This window comes from Euprymna scolopes, chromosome 43 (genome assembly GCF_053919585.1).
Source record: "Euprymna scolopes isolate OS-2025 chromosome 43, ASM5391958v1, whole genome shotgun sequence".
NCBI classification, from domain to species: Eukaryota; Metazoa; Mollusca; class Cephalopoda; order Sepiida; family Sepiolidae; genus Euprymna; species Euprymna scolopes.
The window spans coordinates 46757359-46783523 of NC_136524.1; the positions used below are offsets into that span (position 1 = coordinate 46757359).

Genomic DNA, 26165 nt, shown 5'->3' on the forward strand with positions numbered 1-26165 from the left:
AAGGTTAAAGGTCAAATCGTTGAACTTTGACCCCATAACAGCTAAATTTCTGGCCAAAAACCGATCACGTAGATTTTCCCAAATCTCAGTGCCCTGTATATCAAATTTCGAGTCTGTAGACTGAAAATTAACAGGGTTATTGCGAAGGAAAATGTACACAGACACACACACACACGGACACTTTATATATAAGAGAAAAGAAATTAGAACTACAAGTTGAAATTTACAACCAAATATAATTTGCTGATTTCTTTATGTCCTCTGGTAAGAAGAATAACAAGAATAGCATTCTTTGAAACTCCGCGGAATAAGGACTTTGTAAATTGTTTTTTGGAGTATTCAGTCGAACAATAAATTTGATTGTAAAGTTCAACTTACAATTTTAATTTCTTTTCTCTTATAATAAGCTCTACTCTCTATTATTTGTGTACTGAGCTTTTGAGCTTTTTTATTTGTTTGGAATTAAAATATCTATATATAAATGCTTGGTATTTATTTTAAGATCGAAGTTTACCATTGCTTTATATCAAGTAAACATTACATCTCCTTTGATTTCATTATATATATATATATATATATATATATATATATATATATATATATATATATAAAATAAAAATTATATATTTGTATTTTACCGTCACCGGATTATTTATCTTCCACCAGACTATCCATTCATGTGTAATCACCTTTTTCTTCACCATATTCCCTCTGCTTCACTTTTTTGTTTTCAAGTAAGATCTTTGACTTACTTGTTGTTTCATCAAATACTTTTGCATGCAAAATCCGATCCTGCATTTTGCTAATTCCTACCCTCTGATGAGAAGGAAAGTATTTCTTCGAAACTCTGCAGATTAAGGACTATCCACTTATCTAGTGTTTCCTTTTCAGATTAAATATATTTTTTAACTCATTTCAAAGTGTTTTTTAACGTTTAACTGTTTGCTCGTATATATATATATATATATATATATATATATATATATAAAATATATTTTAGTCATCGACATACAGCCCTGTTTCGTTGTTTCACAACTCATCAGTGCCGCTAGACTAACACCTATCCCAAGCCGAGGATCGAACCTAGAACCATCCTGATGACAGTTATGTTATTCAGAAGATTTTTCATTAAATAAAATAGATGTTTTTTGTCTATTAATTCTATTTTCGATCCTTTCCAACTTCTGAATAACAGTCTTCACTTCTGGCGGGAACTGGCTGATATAATCATCATATTTATCATAAGTCCGAGTACTTTCCAATCCTTCAGGATTCATCACATCAGCCAGTTCCTGCCAGAAGTGAAGCCTTATTCAGAAGTTGGAAAAGATCGAAAATAGAATAGCGCCCCCCCCCCAAAAAAAAACGTCTATTTTATTTAATGAAATAAGCCACAGAGAAAAAATGCTATATATATATATATTATATATATATATATATATATATATATATATATATATATAAATAAAAATTACAATAAGTTTACCAAGGTAATCAAAATGGTAAACTTAAAATACATCATAAATATTAAAGAGTTAAAGCTCAATAAAACCGAAAAGGAAATATATATATATATATATATATATATATATATATATATATATATATATCCATTTATCTAGTGTTTCGTTTTCAGATTAAATATGTTTTTAACTCATTTCAAAGTGTTTTTAACATATTTTATTAATTGTTTGCTCATATATATATATATATATATATATATATATATATATATATATATATATATATATATATGAAATAAAATGGAGGTGGAAGGACCTGGATACTCAACGTTTAGCCCGATTTATGCGGGCTTCTTCAAGAGGGATGGTCATTGACGTTGAGTATCCAGGTCCTTCCACCTCCATTTTATTTCATATCGTCGGATTTAATCCAGCTCAACAATCATATATATATATATATATATATATATATATATATATATATATATATATATATATATATATATATATATATATATATATATATATATATATATATATCTATATATATATATATATATATATATATATAGATATATATAAAGACTTATTTTCACACCTATAGACACTAATGTATCATGCATTCACAATCATCAGTACAGGAAGTGATAATTACTGTCGGTCAAAGGATTCGAACCTAGCTACAAAGTCACCTTTGACTCCAATTACTAGGACGTTACCCCCTAATATTAGAAATGCGACACTGGGGTGTAAAAGTGGGATTGAGGAGTTAGCGTTCCAATTGAGGAACAGTCTAGCCTGGAAAAAAATACCTGGTTAGCTCAATCGGCATTCCCCGGTAAGGGCGCTTCAGATGATTAGCAATAGACTAGACTAATCCCTTCTCAAAGACAGTAAGCAAATCCTGAGAAAGTGGACCTCCTAGAACTGCACAGGACCAACAATACACTAAAGTCATCGGGAAAAGTCCATTTCAAGAATAGTCCAAACTATGTTTGAATTCGGCACTGCCCGCGGCAGCACCATAATAGGGGGGAGGGGAACAAACTGTCGAATAAAAAATGATTGAAACTGGTTTTCAAATTCTTAGTAAATAATGTACTAAGTTTGGGCAGCTTTACACATATTTTATAGAGAAAATAAAAATAAAAACAACTAGTTTGACACAAAACAATTGGTTTAATGGTTTACATATTAATAATGTACCTATTTACTATGCCTCCCCACGGGACAGTTAGACACCAGGGTCGTTTTTTAACGTGGAGAAAAGGTACAAAAATGAAAATTGTCTCAGTCGTAAAGGATCTCTCCTCCACCGAAAGAAAACAAGAAATAGAAGTGCAGCAGCATCTGAAGAACAGATACTACACTTTGATCTTGTCCCAAAGATGAAACAATAAGGCAATAATTAAATGTAATGTTCAAATAATTAAATGCAATAATTAAATGTAATGTTCAAAATTCTATTAAAAAAAAACCCAACCTAGTTTAAAAATAAAAAAGTGAAAGTAATGAATAATCTCGAGCAGAGAGAGAGAGAGAGAGAGAGAGAGAGAGAGAGAGAGAGAGAGAGAGAGAGAGAGAGAGAGAGAGAGAGAGAGAGAGAGAGAGAATTTTTAGTCCAATTCCACCCCCAATCTTATTTAACCCTGCCCCCAAAGAATACACTTAATAGACTATTGTACTATTCCCCCTCACGTGTATCAATTATTTTACCTTTAACCCTGCCTAAAACAATTGCTGCTATTCTTGTCAATGTCATAAACACACACACACACAATACTATATATATATATATATATATATATATATATATATATATATATATATATATATATATATATAATATTTTAAACGAATGGTTTAAAATTTTAGTTTTTAATTATTTTATTAAATTAAAAAATTAAGAAAAATAAATTTGAAAAAAAAAAAAAAAACTAAATCTACGCTAACAAAGATATGGCACATACGCAAACAAAACAAGATACGAACATCTTTATAACGGGTCTATGACAAAGGTTTGCAGTAGGAAAGAAATCAAAATGAATTATTGTGTGCACACTACGCACTCGACGCATTAAAAGAATGAATACTTAAAAAAAAAAAAATTTTTTTTTAAATTAAAAAAAAACACGAAAATCGGTTTTCGTTTTTCTATTGTTGTTGTTTTTTTTGTTTTTTTTTTTGCATAAACCTAAAAGAAATTTTAAAAAATTTAACATATAATTATATGGTATCGAAAAAAAAAAGTGATCTATAGTTTTATATCATTCTAAAAATTATTACAGCGACATTTTAGAATTGCATAGACAAGAACACACAAACACATACGAGAATAAAACCATTAAATAAACTAAAATATAACTACAATGCGCGCTCGCGCGCACTTATACAGGAAATAATAGATTCTATCCTATACAAAACCCGTTAATATAATAAAATAGATAAATTTAAATTAATATTCTTTATCTAATTGATTTAAAAAAAAAAAAAATAGTCGAAGTTTTTATCAGTGTGCTACGTAACACGCGCTTGCGCACGCACGCACGTACGCGCACACACACACACACACACACACACACACAAAATAGAAAAATAGCAAAAATTAAAGTCTAATACAGAACACAAGACTATAATAATTATATAGATAGCGTAAGTTGTAAAAATATATTTGTGGCAATCTGAGATTTCTGCGTTTCCTTTCCGTCGGGAATCGTCAGGCTAAAATCCATAAATTACCTGGCACAGGCCAGGATATTTTTTTACCAATTCCTAAAATGCCCCTTTTTGGGAGAGTTGGACCCCCCCCCCCACCACGACTACCACCACACACATTAAAAACGACCTTGTATCACATTCGCTTTCATGGGGAAGCAAACAAATACCTACTCACGTATTGAGCACTGTTTATGTAAATTCTAAAAATTGATACAAAAAATATGTGCACCTTATAACATTTTATATGGATATGTAAATGCATAAATATATGTACAACAAATAAATTTGAGTTGAAATTTCAAACATGGCGTGATAAAATGAAAAAAATAAAAGGTAATTGCAACTTCTTTCCCAATTTTGAAATCCATACCCATTTTCTTTTAAAATTGATAAGTGCTTTTTCTCCTGATGAGTCAAGGGCGAAATAAATCCATCGGTAGATGTAATGATTAAATGAATGATTTTGCGCTATGAAACAGGTGCTGTCAAGAATTGTGCATGTCAAAAACATACTTAAAGGAATAAATTGTAAGATGGTTAACATCATGAAATTTGAAATCTAGACTTTCGTCATTTATTTGTTATATGCTCTGTAATTACATTGAGCTTCATAAATTGAAGGATCGGTATAAATAAAAGGTGAAATATAATTGAAAAAACATTTCCATACACACACACACACATATATATATATATATATATATATTTCCCCCAAACCTTTGGCCTTGATGGAGGGGAGACTAAAATTTGCTGCTATGATTTCAAATGATCTGAAATAACAGCAAGGGGAAACTTGATTCCAAATATTTCTCATATGTTATATCTCCCCTTTTTTGGAAATAGGGTACGATTATGAATATCTCCAGTATCAAATAATCCTTATACACTGTGAAATTTACTTTAAAGATGGTAGATATAACATATGAGAAATATTTGGAATCAAGTCTCCCCTTGCTGTTATTTCAGATCATTTGAAACCATAGCAGCAAGTTTTAGTCTCCCTTCCATCAAGGCCTAAACAGGCTCTGGATGATGGATGATCCCTTTAATGTGTGACCCAAAAAGGCAAATGTCAAATAGCCCATTACACAATTCAGGTTATTACCTTTCCAACGAGCCTTCATTTGTTAAATTCTGATCAATAGTTGCTGAGATTTTGAACTTATAAAATTGCCAACTAAGGTGGTATATCTATGGATATATCTATACTGGTAGCCAAATTGAATATTAAAAGCTTATATCTTTGGTTCTATGGAATGAGACTACATGAAATTTAACACACTTTTTGAAGATTATAATATGATTATATGGTGAAAATTTTATGACAATTCAAAAAAGAATCTATACTTTTAAACCAATAAAATATGCCCAAATTTCCCTACATTTGTATATATATAGTGTCCTGGCAGGCCAGTTTCAGTTTTGCTGCTTTGGTTGTCTCCTCTGTGGTTTTAGGCCGCCTAGCATTGTCCGGTCATAAAATACACTTAAATATGATATTTTAATTAATGTAGATTTTATATTTATTATTATATTATATTGGACGCAATATATAGTAATGATTTTAAAAGTTAAAAAAAAAAAAAAATGACTTGTAAGCCACCACCGAGTATTAAAATCAAAACGTTTAGCTTACAATTTACTTTTTCTTTTGATGTTAATGCCTGAGCTATGAAGACATGTTTGCTGCAAGGCTAAAAATTTATACATGAACCGATAGCTATTACGTTATGCATGCATATTTGTAATGCTGTCATTCGACCGTCACCTGGGAAATTCCATATTTTTAATTTTCACACTTTTGTGCCGATTTTCCCCCAAATATAAAGTTTCATATGGGTTCAAATACCCTATATATTAAGTTTCATGTCTGTAGACCAAAAACTGACAGAAGAGTTTGGTAGGCAAATTCTTTTAAACAAATATATAAAGAAAGAGGTCTGTGTTTATTATAACCTTTTTATGCAAATATTACGTAAGTATAAATCATGTAGAATATCTGCGTCAATATAATTACACGTAATAGTTAATTAAAGATTATCATCCCGTAAGAAAACTAAAAAAAAAAAACAAAAAAAAAAACAAAGGGAATTAAAATGAATGCTTAAAAGAATATGGAATTTAGCTAGATTTTTTGCAGATGAATGCAATTCCACAACCCATATATAACAAAGTTGTATTTTCTTTTTAAATAAAGGGTTTTTAATATGAATATCAATACACAAAAAAAAAAAAAATATTATTATATTTTTCTCCAACTTTATAACATGGCAAGAAAGAAGAAAAAAAGAAACAAACAAAATACTGAGGATGGAGTTTGACTCCGAAATATATTTAAATTATAAATTTCAAACAAGTTAAATATTTGTTTATTTTCGTAATATTGCGTTTCAATTTGGCTTTCAAGCACACTTGATGCATATTTTATTTTATTCAACTTAAATCAATGCTTCTATAACTAAACTCATACCCCAGGGTTTGTATTACTGTACACATAGATTCGAAAAAGTTGTCAAAAAACAAATATATAACAAATAAATATTATCAAAGGCAAGATAAGTTACTTTTCTACCAAACTGGATATATTTTTCGTGTATTCAATGTAACATGCTTATTCAGCTCGAAAACCATACAGTGTTTACCGATGTATTGGAACATTCAAGATGGCGTCTTATTCTCTCTTTAACACGGTAAGTGTGGGAAAAGATGTTATAAATAAAAAACCGGATAAAATACTGTTAAAAACTCGCTCAATATATGTTGCCGTGACATAGGTTGACATATATTCGGCGGGTTTTTAATAGTATTTTGTATAGTTTTTTATTTATAACACCTTTTTCCATACTTACGGTGTTAAAGAGGGTGTGAGACGCCATCTTGAATTTTCCAATACATTGGTAAACACTGTATGTTTTTCGAGCTGAATAAATATGTTACATTGAATAAAAACACAAAAAATATATCCAGTTTGGCAGAAAAGTAACTTATCTTGCCTTTGATAACATTTATTTGTAATATATTTGTTTTTTGACAACTTTTTCGAATCTATGTGTACAGTAATACAAACCCTATATATATCCTCTATTGAATTATGGTCTATGAAATTCATCTATTTAGACTCAGCTAGAGTACTTTAAGACTTTATTTTTTATACCTAATTCACAAATGGTTTGTCTCTCTCTATTAGAAAAACTTGACATTTTAAAAAAAAAAACGTTCTTACCATTTTGTTCTAGTTAGGGATGGGGCATCCTACCAGATGCCAAATATTCACCAGCAATCTCATACATTCCAACCGAAAAATTATTTTAAGATTCTAACTGTTCTTTTAATTTAATTGTTTGTATCTTTCTTTCACTTGGTTCACCGGGTATATTTGCCAGGTAGTTTTTTTTAATTCTTTTAGTCCGATTACTCCTATAATTACTGGGATGATGGAAATTCGAGTGTCTTTTCATGCCATACAGAAGACCTTGGTGTTTTGTTATCTTTTCCCTCTCGGTTCTATTTAACACAGCATCATTGGGGACACTAACCTTTACTAAGGTTGCCGATATATATCTAGATCAAAGATACATTATAAGTCAGTTGTTATTCATGATCAAACTTTATTTAGCAGGCAACCCGGCATTGCCTGGTCATAAAATACACTTAAACATGATATTTTAATTCATGCAGGTTTTTGTATTTAGTATTATGGAGCCACTTTTCTATTGATTATTCTATTGATTCCCAATACATAGTAGTGATTTCAAAAGTTCAGAAAAAAAATTAAATATGACTTGGGTGCCATCAGCTAGAAGCGAAACCAAAACATTTGGTTTTCTAGTGGTATTCGCTACCATCTAAGCTAGCAACACATGCCTATCTAAACTTTAAAAATTAACACAGTTAAACGTATAAATCTATATTTGCACTGCTAAGTTCCAATATTCTGTAATTTTGACCCCTTTAAAAGCTATTTTTCAAATTAATAACTGTATACTTTATGTGTCTGAGAGTGTTCTTAGATAGGTTCTGTATCAGAATGCCTCTGATAAGTATAGAAAATCCATTATTCAAAATATCGAATTAAAGAAGGGAATCAGTCCAATTTGGACCAAAGTTAACATCACAAGTGCATTTGAGAAGTCTTTTCACTACACAAGCAGAAGATCCCAGTGTATAAAATCAACAGTAGGTTCTTTGATAAGACAGGGGCACACACAGAGGTTTCTGTTTAGAGCACAATTGGACCATGATTTTTTTTTTTTTACATAGGCGTCCCCATTTATCAAGGCCGAGAAGCCACTCAAGGATAAGTTAAAGAGTGAACAGTAGTCAAAAGGACAATATAGTAATGGAAGTTCGGTAAATTTGTTAACTTAAGTGGAACGGCTCATCAGAAACTTGTTTAGACAACCATATTATAGATGGCTGGAAAGCAGGAAAACGGAAGACAATTCCACAGGCGTGCAGTTCTAAGAAAGAAGCTTTGTTCATGGAATCTACATTGAGGTTTAAGCACAGATAAAGAGTGGGGAAAATTATTGATAATGTTTTCAGCTAGACGAGTGTTTCTTGTGAAAGTTTGGCGAGAGGGGACCATAGATTGAAGCTCAGTCGAACACTTTCCATGAAAATAACGATAAAGCAAAGACAAACTCGCAACATCTCTTCTGTGAAATAGAGGTTGCAGCGAAGAGAAAAGGACATCTCCCACCAGGCCACGAAGTCTATTTTGAACTCTATCAAGGCAGGACAAGTCTTTTCTAGCAGCTTCTGCCCATATGTGGCAACAGTATTCCATCCTTGGACGTATCTGGCTCTTATATAGATAGAGAATTGCATCAGCAGTGAGATATCTACTGGATCGATAGAAGGATCCCACCATTTTTCCAGCGGCCTTGGCAACAGATTTGATGTACGTATTCCACTTAAGGTCAGGAGTAAAGGTCAAGCCCAGAAGCTTGTCAAAACTTGTGGACTCCCCAAGACGAGAGCCATTCATTTTAATTGATGCCAGATGGGGATCAGAACATTGATGATGTAAAGATAGAAGCTTGATTTTAGATGCATTAAAAGTAACCAGCCACTCCTTTCCCCCATTGTACTACGTGCTCAAGATCAGAGGAGAGAGAATTGGAGAGAACTTGGTCATTTACTGTCTTACATGTGTTACCATAGATGGTAGTGTCATCAGCATAAATGTCTACTAAATGATGTAAGGATGTGATTTGGAAGATCATTAATGTAGATCAGGAATAGAGTTGGGCCCAGGATGGACCCCTGAGGGACTCCAGCATTAATGCTGTGAGCTTCTGATTTTTGCCCCTCAACTACTACTCTTATGAACCTGTCAGAAAGAAATGATTTAATAATTGAGAAGACATTTCCAGCTATACCATAGTTAGAGATCTTGTGAAGTAAACCTTCATGCCATACCCTATCAAAGGCCTTTGATATGTCAAGAGCAATTGCCCTAGAAAGATTGGCTCTATCAAGAGATTCGCTAATCCTATGAGATATAACTGTAAGCACATCTGCTGTAGATTTAGCAGAACGGAAACCATATTGTGTGTCACTAAGAAGGTTATTTTTGCTGAGATGGTTGATTACTTCTCTATTTAACACAGATTCCAGCAACTTACTCATGACACAGGAGACTTATTGGCCTGTACTGAGAAGGAGATGAGCGATCACCTGAATTCTTAAATACAGGGCATACTGATGAGATTTTCCAGGGTGATGGGAAGCAATTCTCCTTAAGACAACGTTTAAACAGTTTTGCAAGTATGGGCGCTAGTTCTGGTTGAAGTTTTGAGTACTATAATTGGAATACCGTCAGGGCCGGTTGCTTTACTGGAATCAAGGCTTTTGATTAGCTTGGCAACATCATGTACTACAGCTATTTGTATATCACATAGTGTGTTTTCTGATACAGGAGGAAATATTGAGGGTTGGTGGCCTTTGTCGCAAAGAGTAGAATTAGCTGCAAAGTTCTTGACAAAGAGTTTGGCTTTGTCTGATGCTGATGAGATTACCTCAGGTCCATTGATGATAGTTGGGATAGAGCACACGCTTCTGTTCAAGATTCTGTTTGCTATTTACCAAAACTGGTGGGAACCAAGCCACTGCTCAACTACTTTGGACTTGACGGACTGAGCATACAACTCACTTGCGTTCTTTATTACTTTCTTACAATGGTTGTTGGCAGTCTTGAAAGCGGCTTTAGTTTCCATACATCTATTACGTTGGAAGCAGTGGAAAAAGTGATTTCTGTGCGCATAGCAGCAGCATATTCTGGAGAAAACCATGGCTGGCTGTTAGGTTGTTGCTGGAACTTTTTTGAGGGTATGAAACGGTCTATACCTACAATTAACCATTCCGTCAGGTCTGATACTATAGAGGACACATCCTTTTTAAACATGAAACACAGACGTAGATCCAATATAAATGTACGGAAACTATCCCAGTCAGCCATAGTGTATCGATATACTGTACAATGGAGAGGTACGCCTGAGGACTTATTACTTTTCATTTTTTTCTTAATTGATACAACTGAGTGGTCGGAAGATCCAAGAGGAGACAGAATGGAAACTGAAAATAGTTCAGGCCAAGTTGTGAGAAAAAGGTCTAGGAGGCTCACATACTGGCCGTCATTGTCGGACACACAGGTGAGTACTTGACTTTTGCATTTTAAACTAATTCAAGCCATTATATAAAAATAATTTTATAAAATCAACAGTAGGTTGTTTACAGTGCAAAGTAAATTAGAATGTATTTTGGACTAAGTCACTGTGGGAAGGCATGTGAAGCTTCCTTACCGTGCACCATAGTGGGTGCCCAATTAGAGTAGGCAATCAATCAATCTGACTGAAAAATGGGCGATCACCGATTTCGATGACATTGGAAGTATTGGAAGAGTGAAACATTCGGCAATTCTGAATCAATCCTGGGCAACATCAGGTCTCTCTGCTAATATATTGTTGTGACCCAGAAGAGTCACCGAGGAAGACACAAACAAGGTTATTTTTTATTTGAGAACAAAACAGTATATACAAAGAACAACAGTCATAGCGCATAACGCTAAGATGGCGTACTACAAAAGTACACAGGCAACACCGAGAGTCGGTACCCCTCGGTCTATTTATACAGTTCGGAAGAGTTCATATCTTAATACCCCCTTAAACTTTTTTGAACTGCAAAAGCTTGTTAATAATGTTTTCACTTTGGGTCGATATTCAGTGGGTCGTTGAATTTCCTCTTTTAGGTGTTGGTTGGGATGGGTTAAGGTCAAATGTTTCAAAAATGGCACTGATTGTCTCTTTCTCTATGGGTAATGTGTCGCTAATATTATCTGAGTAACTAGTTTCAGTGGTGCTTATGAGTAGGTCTTGTACCTTATATGATATGCCTGATATCACCACGACGGTGCTTATGAGTAGGTCTTGTACCTTATATGATATGCCTGATATCACCACGACGGTGCTTATGAGTATGTCTTGTACCTTATATGATATGCCTGATATCACCACGACGGTGCTTATGAGTATGTCTTGTACCTTATATGATATGCCTGATATCACCACGATGGTGCTTATGAGTAGGTCTTGTACCTTATATGATATGCCTGATATCACCACGACGGTGCTTATGAGTAGGTCTTGTACCTTATATGATATGCCTGATATCACCACGATGGTGCTTATGAGTAGGTCTTGTACCTTATATGATATGCCTGATATCACCACGGTGGTGCTATTGAGTAAGTCTTGTACCTTATATGATATGCCTGATATCACCACGATGGTGCTTATGAGTAGGTCTTGTACCTTATATGATATACCTGATATCACCACGGTGGTGCTATTGAGTAGGTCTTGTACCTTATATGATATGCCTGATATCACCACGATGGTGCTTATGAGTATGTCTTGTACCTTATATGATATGCCTGATATCACCACGATGGTGCTTATGAGTATGTCTTGTACCTTATATGATATGCCTGATATCACCACGATGGTGCTTATGAGTAGGTCTTGTACCTTATATGATATGCCTGATATCATCACGGTGGTGCTATTGAGTAGGTCTTGTACCTTATATGATATGCCTGATATCACCACGATGGTGCTTATGAGTATGTCTTGTACCTTATATGATATGCCTGATATCACCACGATGGTGCTTATGAGTAGGTCTTGTACCTTATATGATATGCCTGATATCACAACGATGGTGCTTATGAGTATGTCTTGTACCTTATATGATATGCCTGATATCACCACGATGGTGCTTATGAGTAGGTCTTGTACCTTATATGATATGCCTGATATCACAACGATGGTGCTTATGAGTATGTCTTGTACCTTATATGATATGCCTGATATCACCACGATGGTGCTTATGAGTAGGTCTTGTACCTTATATGATATGCCTGATATCACCACGACGGTGCTTATGAGTATGTCTTGTACCTTATATGATATGCCTGATATCACCACGATGGTGCTTATGAGTAGGTCTTGTACCTTATATGATATGCCTGATATCACCACGACGGTGCTTATGAGTATGTCTTGTACCTTATATGATATGCCTGATATCACCACGATGGTGCTTATGAGTAGGTCTTGTACCTTATATGATATGCCTGATATCACCACGATGGTGCTTATGAGTAGGTCTTGTACCTTATATGATATGCCTGATATCACCACGACGGTGCTTATGAGTATGTCTTGTACCTTATATGATATGCCTGATATCACCACGATGGTGCTTATGAGTAGGTCTTGTACCTTATATGATATGCCTGATATCACCACGACGGTGCTTATGAGTATGTCTTGTACCTTATATGATATGCCTGATATCACCACGATGGTGCTTATGAGTAGGTCTTGTACCTTATATGATATGCCTGATATCACCACGATGGTGCTTATGAGTAGGTCTTGTACCTTATATGATATGCCTGATATCACCACGATGGTGCTTATGAGTAGGTCTTGTACCTTATATGATATGCCTTATATCACCACGGTGGTGCTTATGAGTAGGTCTTGTACCTTATATGATATGCCTCATATTGTCAATTTGATTTAAGGTCTGCAGTTCTTTAGTAATATCAGTCATTAATTTCTGAATACAGGGCTCTACGGACAAATTTATCTTTAGTTGACCTTTGACAACTAAATATTTTCGTTTAATAGCCAAATAGAAAAGTTATTAGCCAAACCCACATGATTTTTAGAATATGACATCTTAGTTCTGTGACGAGTATGTACATCATAAATATTTTTCTGTGTTTTCTTTCTTAATAAGTGTAATTCTAAATTTACAACAAATTTTATGTTGATACTTGAAGGTGTAAACATTCTAATTTCTTCAGATGTTTTTTTTTTAAACAGCCTTTGTTAAAAAATAAAAGTATATTGTTCTATTAAACTCTTATTGCTTAAATAATTTAACTTTGTTCGTTTTATTTAAAAAAAAAAAAAGGTTGAAAAGATATTTTTCACTCAGTAGTGAACTTTGGAAGATTGTCAGTGATTGAAACACAATCGCCAAAAGATAAGAGTTTCATTATTTCTAGTCGCCACTTTGAAAAATCACTCGCAAATGTGACTGTTTCACTCACAATGTAGAGCCCTGGAATGAGATCTCAATCCCGTTGCACAAGTTCAGTTAATTTGTTATTTCTACGTTTTATACAAAGAAACTGAAATGTTACCAGTCGCTAAACTTGAACCATCTTTGTATTTGCCAACTCTATTTGTTCCTGAGTTAACATTGGTTTCTGTGTTTTTTTTCTTAACGCTCCAACTTCTTTTTGTTTGCATTAAAACATACTTTCCTTTTTATACAACTTTGCTTGTAATGCTTTTATTTTTGCTCAGATGTGACAAAGTGTTTACAGTGATAGAGAGAACCAATTTTATAAGAAATATTTATTCAAAGAAAATATTTTTAAAATTAAATTTTAAACAAATCAGGCACAAGGCCATTCAAAAGTGTGGAGAAAATGTGTGGCGTTGGTCATCCTTTGCCATGATAACTAGAAAATATGTTTCCTACTTTTAACAGGAATCATCAATCACCATAATACCGCATTTGCTCCAAGGGCCATCCTACTTAAAATTTCGCACACCATAATAAAAATTTTATTGAAAATAAATAAAATTTATGTACAATCATTTCATTAAACTTTAATCCTTTTATTGAATTGCTTGTTGTCTATGTCATAGGAAATAGATAGTCATTGCTTGTTGTCTATGTCATATAATGTCATAGGAAATAGACAGTGTTAGCCAAGTTAACAACCCCACCCAATTACATTCCACAATTTCTTGTTTCATTTCAATATTGTCTTTAAATATAATAAACTAGCAGGATTTGTGTATCGGCATTGCCTGGTAGAAGTATGACACAAAGCCATAACAAATTCGGTAAAGCATCCCCCCTCCCCCGAAAACAAATTAAACTACAGTTGTCAACCCTGGAAAATAGCGGGCACTGGTAACTGCGGTCAAAATGAAATCATCTAACTTCCATTGTGGGGCATTGTCTGGCAGTGGCAAGTAACGGAAGTCACTGTAATCACTGGGGGTTACTGGCGATTGACATTGGTTTAGGGTGATTACTTGTGGGTACTGGTTGCCTTTGCAACTGGCAGTCATCATCAGTGTCAGCCTCCATTAGACTTCTCTGAACTAAAATCGGCCGTCTTCAACTTTCGGGCATTGTTGAGCACTAGCATCCACCAGATCCCTGTGACTGGCACTGAGGGTTACTGACAGTGGCATTTTGAAGCTGTTACTTGCAGACACTGACTGTCTTTCCAACTGTCATTGTCAGTTCGCAGCATTCATTGTCGGCCATGACTAGTATCAGTCTCAATTGGACTGCCCCCAAATTAAAGTTTCTGTTCTCAATGGCGAGGACTGGTGATCACTGGTATTTGTTAGGCGGTTACTTGCATTTATTCAGAGTCACTATCAATCATGACCCAAGATCAATCATATGATTTTTAGAATATGACACCATAATTTTTTTCCTGTATTTTCATTTTTTTTAATACATATTCGACTAAAAATAAATAATAATAATAATAATAATAATAATAATAATTCAATTTGAATGTATCAAAGTTACATATAGATGAGAAACATGTACAAGATTATATCTGATTTTTTATAAGAAATTTGCTTCTTGGTAGATTCAATTGATGGTTTATTATTGAGAATGATACTGAAGTAGCCTGTAAATTCTATTTTTAATCCATTACGGTCAAATATTATTTTTTGTATATATCTGCTCCAGTTATATTTTTTGTGAGAAAGTAGTACTAAAAACATTAGGACATTTATTAGTACAGTCAAACAAACTGAGAAAGTAGCCAAGAAACAAATATATTACAAATAAATGTTACCAAAGGCAGCCCGGATAAGTTTTCTTTTGTATTTGTGTTTCAACTTATTTTAAAGCATTTATTTAGTTAGAAAAACAAGTAGTCTCGAGTATTATGTTATACCAAGAAAAAAATGGCAGACATTAGATAGTCATTTGAGGGGGTTTCGATAATCGCTCAGAAATCGAAAATTAAACAAAATATAAGCATAATAACTGAGTCTTAACAGGATCAAATAAAATAAGCCATTTCTTAACTGAACCCAAATCAACTTGTAGATCAACTGCATATTTCAACTGATCTGAGGAAGATGGTTGAGAAGCAATACCAATAGCAGAATAGAAATGTTAATTTTCTGAATATTCTCTGAAAGGTCATTGATATAGAGAAGAAACAGTGTTAGACTTAGAATAGAGCTCTGAGGAACACCAGCATTGATTGAAAATGAAAATGAAGATACTCCATCCAAAGTTCCCCACAAGCCTCGCTCAGAAAGAAAAGACCTAACAATTTCAAGAACTTTACCACCAATACCATAACCTCAAAGTTTATGTAAAAGACCAGAATGCAACACTGTTGAACGCCTTTTAAATGTCAAACACAATGACCCTACCCTCGTCTTAATTATCCATAAACCGACAGATCCATTTAGTGTTGAACGAAAACCATCCTGAACATAACTTAAAGAGGCGCAGACTTTTCAGAATATGAACAAACCCGCTGCTAACTAATCTCTCAAAAACTTTGCTAATAACAGAGAGAATACTAACAGGATGATACTTAGTTGGGTCAGACTGATCGCCAGCATTTTTAAGATAGGGACAACAGAGGACTCCTTCCAACAAGAAGAGAAACAGGACTGAGACAAACAGATATTAATTGATATTTACAAATATACTAATCGAATGTTCTGATGAACTCGTTTCACTTGTACCCCCTCGACGTACATATCACCTTCAAATCTGCTTAGCAATAAGATCTCACCCCTTCACTGTTGTTGTCCCTAAATGGTAGAAAACTTTCTATTCTAATCCTTTCTTCCCTTGAACAGCTAGACTTTGGAATTCCCTTCCTGCTGCCTGCTTCCCTGGCTGTACTGATATGCAAAAGTTTAAATGTAACATAAACAAATATCTTGTTAATCTTTCCTAGACATGGCCCCAAATAGTAGCCCCTTACGTCCAAGTGGTGATACGATATGTAAAGGGTGAACATGAGTAAAAAAAAAAAACAAAAAAAAAACGGAGATTGAATAATTTCAAGAGGATGAAAGAAAGTTCAGATGCACAAGGTTTGAGAACAACAGGAATTAAATCAGGACTGGAAGCCTTAAATTGGTCAAGATCAGCAATAATTCTAACAACCATCTTTGGACTGATAATTACAGAATCAAGAGTCTCATCAATTTTCGAAGGACAATTCCGGAAAAATAGCACTAATTAATAATAATAATTATTTCATGTATTTACATAAAATTTCATAAGGAGATATATTTTATGTATTAATGTTCATATTTATTCCAACAGTGCTCAATATGCGAGTAGAGCTGGGCAGTAAGTTATAGATTTTAGTCTAATGATTCCCTAAAACTCTGTGTAGCTTAATTTCCATAAATATATTGTCATAACTAGGGCTGAGACAACAGCATATTCTTTTCATTGTTTTGACTCTTGAGTATATATCCGTTAATATCTTATATTTTTTTATATAGACTGATGTGGTTCTCGGTTGATTAACTGTGTTTTATTGTGTCGGATATATGATTGAGAGTCGAAAGAATGAAAAGAATACGCTGTTGTCACAGCCCTAATTATAACCATGAACTAAAAACCAATATTTATGCAAAAGTGTTCAATGCGTGAATAGTTTATAAATAAATAGAATTATATAAACACTGCAAGGAGTCTTTGTGGATCGATCAATGTTTCCACAGCATTCTGAGAAGATTTTATTCTAATGTTATTTTCTGACTGTGAGATTTATTTGGAGTCCTGACTGTGTCTAACTGTGTCGGATATATACTAGAGAGTCAAAACAATGAAAAGAATATTCTGTTGTCATAGCCCTGGTAATAACTTACGATATCTATTTATATAAATATAATTATATTCCCGTGTCTTGTATTAGACTTCATTTTTCTCTTACGGGCATGTGTGTAATCAAAATTTGCAAAATATAATTTCCATTAAAAGCTAATATTATCTTAATTTTTTTATCAATTTAAACTAAAACCAATGTTATCTACTTAATTGTCATGTCACAATCAATAACATATTACTGCATTATTACATAAAATATGTACTTTCATGATTTCGCTAGCCATTAATCTGCCATAATTATAATTTAAACAAGTAACTCATAGTTTAAAATTTTGTTTACTATTAAAGTATATGCAATTTACTTCGAAAAGTATTTTGATTAATAATTAATTTTCCACTTTATCGTTTTTCGTAATTTTTGGATATTTTACTAATTTCGACATGACAATTAAGTAGATGCCATTGGTTTTAATTGGAATTCAATATTTCAATTTTCGTTCTTATTCAAAAGAAGCACCAAATATATTTAGGGCAGTTAAGCTGCACATTTTAGCCTGACGATTTACTATGAAGATGAAACATAAAATTCTCTGTGTAACTTAATTGTCACAAATATATTTTCATAAATTATTATTACCTTAAATTTACAGAAAATAGTGTATGGATTAGAGCTCTTAATTTAAAGTCATCTAAATATTAATTATATCAGATATGTATTCCATATTTTCTCCAACCATCAAACAACTGACTCCAACCATTTATATATATATATATATATATATATATATATATATATATATATATATATATATATATATATATACTAGCATTTCAGCCCGGCGTTGCCCGGGTGTTTGGAGGTGTATGTTGAGCAAAGCAAAAAAAAAAAAAAGTGGTAGTAGGAAGGCAGGCTTGAACCCGTGCCGTCAAGGAGGAAAAGAATGGGGGAAAAAAACCTGACGTCTTTGCTGTTACGACCACCGTCAAACGGAAGTGACATAAGTTTAATTTAAGGTTAGACAATCGAAAAGAGGGGATGACTTTTGAAAATATCGGCGGAAAAAGCGACCCCTCCATGTAAAAAAGTGCCCTGTTGAGGGTGAAGAAATTCATGTTTTTAGCCAATTTTTCGGTATTTGCCGTCTGAAGCTTCAAGATCAGTATCTTGTGAAAATCCGTCGCCTCTGTCGAAAATTTTAGGCAGACATGCAACGCATACATACATACATTTATATATTGGTAGCTCAAATTTTCGACCTAAACCGATTAAAAAGCTTGCCCTATCTCTGAATGCCCTTTATGAAAAATTAAAAATGTTTAGACCAGAAATTGTCTAAGTAATTTGGTAAACACCAAAAAAATCAAATTTTTTTCTAACTTTGACCCCTATTATGACCCCTTAACATTTATTTTTTGGGCTCAAATCAAGTTATTAAGTTAGATCCATGTTCAAGGAACCTATATCTAAAATTTCAAGTGTTTAGACCCAAAATTGTCGGAGGAGTTTGGTAGAGTTCTCAAAGGTCAAATCGTTGAATTGTGACCATTTAACAACCAAATTTCTGGCCGAAAACTGACTACAAAGATTTTCCCAAATCTCAGTACCCTGTATATAACATTTCGAGTCTGTAGATTGACAACTGACACAGTTATTGCATAGGGAAATGTACATAGACAGACAGGCACAAACACACAGACACGTTCACTTGTGATGGACAAATGTTTGTTTAAATAGACATTTGGTGAGATAATTTATGGGCGTCGCTCCCGTGGGTCGATCGGTAGAACTGCTGACTGTCAACACGATGGTTCTAGGTTCAATCTCCGGCTTGGGAGAGGTGCTTAGTCTAGCAGTACTGATGAATGAGTTGTGATACAACGAAACAGGACTGTATGTCGATGGAAATATTCTTTATTCACTTAGATTTCCTTTTTATACACACCAATCCTTATTTAAGAAGCTCAATATAATAAAAGAGCATAATAGTGAATAAATGATAATAAACTAGATTCCAAATTTCATGATGTTGACCATCTTACAATTTATTCCTTTAATTCAGTTGACATTTACAATTCTTGACACTGTTTTGTAGCACAAAATTATTCACTTAATAATTATATCAATCAGTGAATCTATTTGCCCTTAAACTCTCTCTCTCTCTCTATATATATAAAATCATCCCAACACTAATATATATATTATATTATATATTAGTGTTGGGATTAATCGGAAAAATCGGAACTTTTAGGAGTATCGGAATCGGTAGCAGAAAAAATTGCGTTGATTTTCCGATGCTAAAAACGATTATTTTAATTGTCTTTTTGATTTGATTTTGTTTAGGGCAACATCTTCCCTTGTTGGTAGTAATTTTAAAATAATAAATATTTATTGATTTTAAATTAATAATAATTTATTGTCAAGGAAAGCCCTTCTTAACATGGGATGGGAGACTTACTTAATTTGTATATACTTTCACCTAAAAATTAACAAAATACACCACAAAAGAATCAATTAAAAACAACGAGCAATCGAAAGTGAATTGGAAACAGTAATCGTAAAGATAACCATATTTTTTATGATAAACGCTAAAAAAAAAAAAAAAAAAAAAAAAAAATCGATGCTGCAATTCATAAGGAGGAATTGATTATGTGTTACTTATGCAGAATACGGATCGTGCTATTTTTTCTAGACAGGATTTTCAAGTTAAATTACATTTTTACGGTATCTTTTATTAAATTGTTAGGTGAAAGTACAGAATAGGTAACACTACTGCCGCCACTCTCCCTGTGTTAAGAATGGATTTCTAAATGATAACGTTATTATTTTAGTAGGATCCGTATTCTGTATACGTAGCTTATTTGTAAATAAGGCGTTTTTGAAGGAAATATGGAAGATTTCAGTGAATAACTAAGGCTTACATGACACACACGTGTGTGTGTGTGTGTGTGTGTGTGTGTGCGTGCGTGCGTCCTTTATTTATTTTGCCCACGATAATTTAGCGCAAAGCATTACCGGTACTCATGCAGAGAGTGATCCGTGCTGAAATAATAACGTTATTATTTAAAAAGCCATTCTTAACATGGGGAGGGGAGGGTGTTTTGTACCTATTCTATACTTTAACCTTACATTGTAAGGTTAATAAAAAAACATATCATAAAACTTTAATTAAACGTGGAAATACGATTTAAAAAATAGCGCGGATCAGTAAGTGCATTAGCACCGCATTGGCGCATTATTACCTAAATGCTGATGGTTTCCTTTATCAAATGTAATACCCCCAGATGAGGAGAACACACACACACATATATATAAAAGTGAAATTTTATAAACATCACAAAAAAACCTGACGCGCATTAATCGACATAGGTTTTTTCTGATATTTATATAATTTCACTTATAAGAGCTCTCTCTCTCTCTCTCTATATATATATATATATATATATATATATATATATATATATATATCGAGCACTCGAGCAGTTTTGAAAATGTATTTTTTTAGTTCAATACATTCGAACTCATACACATGGACACGTGTTTCGTAGTTTTATATATAACTTGAAGGAACACTAGATGTATCGGGCGTTGACTAAAAATGCCCCCCCCCCCGGAATTATTATTTAAACATATGATTTCGAAAGTTAATTTTAATTATTACGTTATCATTTGGTTATTAACTTATTAACTGAATCAAATTGCTATAAAACTATAATTAATTGTTGCTATGGTAATTAAAAAAAAAATTCTATTTATAGAATGCTTTGAATAAAAGATTCGCTAAAAAACTTACAGCCGGTTTTTAAATCACTTTCTTTTCGACAGACTATCGAATTTTGATGGATTACAGAGTAATTCAGCAATTCACTTTTTTTTTTTTATCAACTATTAACGAAAGACAAATGACTTGTTTGTTAAACACCGAAATGTATTCTGGAGGATTTTATATATTTCTTTAAAGTAAGATTATAAAAATTCATTGTAGCACTACGCTATTGCATTTCTGATTTCCATAAGTAATCGATCAATAATATGTGTGTGTGTGTGTGTGTGTGTGTGTGTGTGTGTGTGTGTGGTTTACGGACCGTGCCGAAATAACAAAGTTATTATTTAGAAACCAATTCTTAACATCAGGAGAGGAGGCTTGTGCAGTTTAGTAAACTGGGTTTACTGATCGTGGTGGAATAATAACGTTATTTAGAAAGTTATTCTTAACGCAGGAAGAAGGGTTTTGTTAATTGCTCTGTACTTTTATTTAGCAAATTTAACGAACAAAAGATACCGTATAAATCGAATTTAACTTGAAAATCCTATCTAAAACAAACAAATAAATAAATAGAGCACGGTCTGTAAAGTGCACAAGTATCACAAATAAATAATGTGCAAATATCACGTAGAGGCGCGAAACACAGATACACGAGAAGTGGGTATTTAACATAATTGTATAAATATAGAGTTAGTTAAATTAACAGTGTAATAAGAATTTAATATTAAAGTCCATTGTCGTCAACAAAGAAAATGATACCCTTTTAGAAGATCGACTCAAGTTCGAAACTTGTAAATTTATTGCATAAATAATAAATTGGATTCCGTCTTTTGCCAAAAACATTTTTTTTTTTAATTTAGTATCATTTTATCTTATTTATGGAGAAAAGTAAAACCTCAACACACACACATGCATGATATATATATATATATATATATATATATATATATATATATATATATAACGGAGTGAAATATCGAAAATAATTTATAAATAAAAAAAATGAAAAAGAAAAAATTGGCGACATGACATAAATTTGTAGATATCGAATCTTTGCTTTTTGACTTATATATATCCTCTCTATATAAATTGCATATGTAGATATTCGATATAAATAATTTCAAAAAATAAGTATTATCTTTATACGAAACGATATATTCTTACCTTATTTCTTCATTGTAAGGATTTTTCTTCCCTTTTTCCTAATTTTTCACGGTAATACCGTGAAAAATTAGTAACGGAAAGAAATATTCTTCTTATTGTGTAGACATTTTACAAACTGAATCTGAATCTCCGCCGAAGGAGTCGTAAAAAAAAAAATGCATATTTTTTTCTCGTTTAAATTTTTTGCTTTTTCCCCACGGCAACAAAATTAAAATTTATAAAATAGAACAATATTAAATAATTAAGATCGCTCAACGATTCATAAAAGCGTCGAAAAGTTAAATGATAATTATCGCCGTAAAAAAGACAAGTTCCCGTTTTTGTCAGTTATTGTGGAAAAAACAAAAACAAAACAAAACAAAACTAAAAAAATATATAAAAATTCAAATCACTGAAACCAAACGAGGAAGTAAAATGGTTTATTCTTTTTTTTTTTTTTTTTTTAACTTACATTAATTTTATTGATATTATTTGAGCATTATTAAAATGTTGATATTTTTGAACATATTTCATATATTTTCATTTCGGGGAAAATTTACAAGTGACATTTTTTTTATTGAAAAATAATTTTAGATAGTGTTTTAAGTTTATTTTATTTTTAGATAGACAATAATTTCTTATTCATTAAACCTATAAATTGTTTTTCTTGTGTTTTTTTTATTTTAAAATATGCGATTTTTACAAGAAATGAGGGAATTTACACAAATAAAAATATTACTGGAAATATTCTTTATGCAGTCTTTTGAACAATGCGATTTTCATACATTTTTAAAATCTATTCTTTTTAAAGATTTTCTAAAAACATACACACAAAAATGTACATTTAAACAATTAACTAAATATAAAAATTATTTAAAAAATAAACAGAAAACGTTAATTTCTACCAAGATTAATTCACACACGCATATGTATGTTGTAAATGTATACATTGTTATAGGAGACATTTTTAGATTGAACTGAACTAATATATATATATATGTGTGTGTGTGTGTGTGACAGGTGATTTGCGTGATTACTAAATAAATACAAAATTTTAGTACATATATTTACAAACAGCAAAAGATGTTGTTGGTCAAGATTACAAAAACATATATATATATATATATATATATATATATATATATATATATATATATATATATATATATATATATATAAACGGGTCAACGTATGAATGACCTTTGTCCATTAATGTTTTAGCCAACAGGTGAGAGCAAATGATTGCAGCGAAAGTTTTCTATTTCTTTCTTTTTTTTTCCTCTGACCATTCATTTCGGCGAACACGTGGTCGGATCCACGGTGTAGGTCAGCTGACCATTAAGCAGGTCAGCTGACCTACACGCTGCTTTTATGCGTTCTACAACAACTTACCGTTTTTTTTTTGGGGGGGGGGTACCATAACAAAACGAACCAGAGGAAGGATGGATTTACCAAGGCGAAAGTAAATCAACAAAAAACTAAAAAGACTTTTGCAAAAAAAAAAAAAAAAAAAAATTGAAAAAAAAAACAACAAGAAAAAAAACGCTTAAATTTTTATTATTACATACGACCTATATCTTACTTAGCATGAAAATGGAGACGCGTTTCTTAAAGACCAGCACTTTATTCTTGTAGATAAATGTACTGCAATCACACACACACAACCGAATAAAAAATGTAAAAAATCTAACTTCATAAACTAAAGGTAGACATTGCTATATTTATGAATACTTGATATTAAGTTTGGTGTTTTTAAATCATATATGTATATTTAACGAAAGCCAAGATCTAGCAGGAAATCCGAGACAGGTTTGAGATATTTATTCATTCGCTGTAAATACTGTGCTTTTTTTTCTCTTCTAAAAGGCAAAAAAATATATATAAAAAAAATTGCCCCACATTATATTTAAATCCTTCTAATTTATTATAGATAACATGATTATCTGCTGATTTCAAATTTAGTAAGAATAAATACAAGAATGATCTACTATTTACTAACACTAGGAACAAAATAATATTTATTTATGGTACTAATGCAGAGAGTGATCCGGACGTAAATAATAACGTGATTATTTAAAAAACCATTCTTAACATGGGGAGGGTGTTTTGTACCTATTCTGTACTTTATAACCTTACAGTTGAATAAAAAAAATTATAAAACTTTAATTAAACTTGAAAATACGATTTAAAAAAAATAGCTCGGCACTAGAGAGAGCACCTCACCTTATTTATTGACGAGGTTACAAAATATCTGGTTATATATATATATATATATATATATATATATATATATATATATATATATATATATATATATACTGACTCATCGGGTCACGAGTGACCTGGTATACTTAGAATCTTGCATAATTGCGCTGTAAGAATCTGTACTCACTACTACTACCACTACTAAAGTTAACATAGGAAAATGATTTCGCCAAAATTACCTACATATTTAATTTATTCACAGACTGGTTCATTGACGTTTTCCTTTATTCGCGTGGTTATTACTTAGACAGTTCGTCATACACTGCCATACTTTGCGTGCTAAGCTGCTTCGTCTCCATTTATGGTTAGAATACGTATTGCTAGAGAGTGTTCTAACTCGAGAAATTGAAAGAGAGAGGGAGAGCGCACGCATTGACTTATTGTTTTCCTTCTTTTCTTAAACAAAATGTTTTATATCAAAGTATTTTACTTTTGCATACCAACAGATTAAAAAATAATAGTTGACCATAAGTTAATAATAATAATAATAATAATAATAATAATAATAATAATAATAATAATAATAATAATAATAGTGCGTACCGTGTCTGGATGAAGGAATGTTGCATTTTCCATCGTCAATTGCACCCGACTCCGGCGAAATCGTTCTTATGTACCGAAAAATGCTGTCCTCTTTCGATTCTCGTGGTTCTGTTGTTTTCCTGTCTTCACAGCCCAATACTCACTCGCTTTCTTTCTTTCTTTCTCTCTCTGCCTCTTTCTTTTTTCCCTTTCGTGTCTTTTACCTATATTCCCCCTCTCAGCGTTGATTGAACTAAGTAAAAAATAAAAAAAACCCAAAAAGACTAAAACAAAAAAAAAACTTTGCTATAATAATAATAATAATAATAATAATAATAATAATAAAACTGAAAACAATACACCTTTTCTCTATTTCTTCTTTCCCCCTAATATATATATATATATATATATATATATATATATATATATATATATATATATATATATATATATATATATATATATATATTTGTTTACTGTTTTTTGGGGAAAGAATTCCAACAAAGTGCTCGATTAGAAAGAAAAACCTTTTTCAATATAAAAGCTTAATATTTATTTATTTAAAATTGTACATATAGATTATTATATAGATAGATATAGATGGATATTGCTCGGCTTGGGAGAGGCGGCGCAGAGTCTAGCCGCACTGATAAGTTGTGATACAACGAAACAGTACTGTATGTAGATGATGACTGCAATATATATATATATATATATATATATATATATATATATATATATATATATATATATATATATATATATATATATATATATATATATATATGAGAACCCCGAAATACGGTGGCACTAGGATATGTTTTTTTCAGGTTACGATATGAAATACGATGTT

General features: G+C 32.1%; 1 protein-coding gene and 1 long non-coding RNA gene across 4 annotated transcripts in view; one reads left to right on the top strand and one right to left on the bottom strand.

Moving 5' to 3' along the window:
• The window catches only part of LOC145268320 (uncharacterized), a 62936-nt gene extending 37328 nt beyond the window's left edge, over positions 1 to 25608 (bottom strand). Inside the window, exon 1 of one of the 2 annotated variants that reach the window (XM_080123808.1) lies at positions 25334 to 25608. The gene's annotated coding sequence lies outside the window, so the exon portion shown is untranslated. Of the gene's footprint in view, positions 1 to 22546; positions 22900 to 25333 lie in introns of those variants that run through there. The other variant, XM_080123809.1, reaches the window with a different exon arrangement.
• Positions 1 to 26165, top strand: part of LOC145268321 (uncharacterized) — a 100047-nt gene that overhangs the window by 19822 nt on the left and 54060 nt on the right. Inside the window, exon 1 of one of the 2 annotated variants that reach the window (XR_013864873.1) lies at positions 24238 to 24334. The exons of the other annotated variant lie outside the window; for it this stretch is intronic. This is a non-coding gene — a long non-coding RNA (uncharacterized LOC145268321). Of the gene's footprint in view, positions 1 to 24237; positions 24335 to 26165 lie in introns of those variants that run through there. 2 annotated transcript variants of the gene reach the window in all.